Genomic DNA, 2,500 nt, shown 5'->3' on the forward strand with positions numbered 1-2,500 from the left:
ATTTTCTTTGCTTCTAATTTGATGTGGAAATCCCTTCCATGACCTTAGTGCTTTAAGTGAATGAAAAGCAGGAAATCTTCAACAAATTCTCTAAAAAAACAACCATGAGATTTGAACTTGAGAGCTCTTGGTGAGCAAGGGAATTTTGCACACCATAGCTCACCAACTACACTAGGTAGTTGTTGTTACCAAAAACAAATCTTCAATCACTTAAGGATGTGGTCCATCGATCCTTGTTGGCATTTGGAGTATTCCTTGTACCTCTGAGACAATTGCAAACGGGCTCGTTCTACATCTCGGTTCAGTTCTGATCCATTATTCTTTTTCTGGCCTGAAAAGAATAATCATTTGTACGGATGACCAAATGAATGTGTACTTTTAATTTAACAAGTCCATCTTGCTTAGAATTTTGTCCTCTTCGCAATCATGGAAAGAAATAGGACCTCTTTACGTGTAAAATTGAAGATATAGCGTCCGATAATCCTTAAGGCCTTGAAAATATAAAACCTACAAAAAGAGAGTAAAACCCAAGGTAGCTCCATTCTAAATATGTAAAATGTATGTTTTACTACCCTAGATTTCACACATAAAGGTGCTCATCAAAGCCCGTATTAGAGTAGAAGTATGGGAAGAGTAGGAGGACAGCGGCGAGGGAAGCCACTACCGCTCATGACATGTCTAAAGGAGAGGCACTAAGGCACAAGCGTGATAAGAGGAAACGGTTCAAGCCTAGAGATAAGTGATTCCTATGTGATGAGCTACATTGGTTTAGGGATTGCCCCAGGAGGAAAGCTCTTAGTGCCCTATTAGAGGAAGAGGGCTAAGAGGAAGAGCCACCTTGCATGGGGTCCCCAATGCAGCGTGGTTCCACCAGCGCTGAGATAGGGGTCAAGGCCCTTAACTCTCAAAAGGGGTTGATGTGTGCAAAAGTGTGCATCAATGCGAATCCCACACAGGCAAAGGTAGATACAGGAGCCACACACAACCTTGCCTTGATGGAGGAGGCAAAGGAACTCGGGCCAAGGGCATCCTAAGGCTATCAACTCCAAAGAATGCCCCATATGTAATGTTGCTCGAGGGGTCGAGATAAACCTTAGGACTAAAGGAGTTCTCCAACACCATCCAGCGGCTAGGTGCTTACTGCCCTTGGACAGGAGGGCAAGACAAGGAGAATTTGGGAGCAAGCCATCCATGGCAAGAAAGAGGAAGATGCAAACGACAGAACAGAGACAACCAGACGACGTTGTAGGAGGCTCAAGTTATGTGACTACAAGAAGAACCCCAATAGGCGTTACTCCTTGCGAGAGGGAGGCTAATTTGGTTGCTGATCAAATCATCTAGAGACACAATCTATCTCCTTACGTGGAGTATTTAGTAAAGTGGAAGGGGCGACCAGAGAGCGAGACGAGATGGGAGACAACGGGCATGCTGAGATGACTCGTGAATAAAAGTACCATAAGGAGGTTGCGATGAGGGAGTCATCGACTTAGGTGGGGGAGAGTGTTATGACCTACCCAATATAGGCCCACGGGCCTAGCTCACCAAGCCCATGGACTTAGGCCGTTGCGCTAAGTAAGGTCCAAGTTCTAGAGTTTTCTACAAAGGTGTAGTAACAATAGATATTTTATTGTAGATATTTGTAGAAGATATTCATAGGAGATATTCTGGGTGAGATTTCTAGAGCTCCGCTAAGGAGGTGGGAAGCTTCTAGTTTCCTCCCCAACCGTTGGATGGAGGACATTTGTAAATATCTTAGCTATCCATTATAACTTGGGGTAGGTGTTGCCTCATTTGGCAAAGGCACTCACCAAGGACCAACCAAGAGTGTTCAACCAAGCAAGTGAGTTCTCAAGCCTTGTACTCAAGAGTTCTCTAGTGCTATACAAATTCATTGTTCTCAAACTCACTCTTATGTTCACTTCTTCTCTTCTCTAGTCCCTTAAGGAGGGTATTTAGGCTGACTTAGCGCTAATGGAAGTGCTAAGTGCCTGCGCAATTGCTTAGAAAGGTCTAAAGTAGTGACAAAGTGCTCTTGAATGGCCCAAGTGTGTGCCTACGCATGCCCCCAAGTGTTGACTACGTGTGCCTACGTGTACACAGTGAATAGCCTCACAACACCCCAAGTGTTGACTACATGTGCACAATGAATGGCCCAAGTGTTGCTAACTGTGCCTAAGCATGCCCACAACTGTTGCCTAAGTGTGCACCCAAGTGTGCCTGTGCATGCTCTTGAATGCCCCAAGTGTTGCCTTAAATTGCACTATCGTGGGCTTGTTGCTTGCAAGGGTTTTTCCATGGTCGGTTTTATGGCCTATGCTATTTGGAGAAGTGCATTGCTAAGTCGTGCCTAGGTGTGGAGGTGCTTTCATGCCTTTTTGCGGCCGGTGTTATAATACGACATTAACGTGGGTCTCTGGAGAACATAGGTTGCAAGCTTGCAGGTGGTGGTAGATCATGGGTCCCTCCCCCCTCCTTGCTTTTTAAAAAATTTCCATTCTCG

This window comes from Macadamia integrifolia, unplaced genomic scaffold (genome assembly GCF_013358625.1).
Source record: "Macadamia integrifolia cultivar HAES 741 unplaced genomic scaffold, SCU_Mint_v3 scaffold526, whole genome shotgun sequence".
Classification (NCBI taxonomy): Eukaryota; Viridiplantae; Streptophyta; class Magnoliopsida; order Proteales; family Proteaceae; genus Macadamia; species Macadamia integrifolia.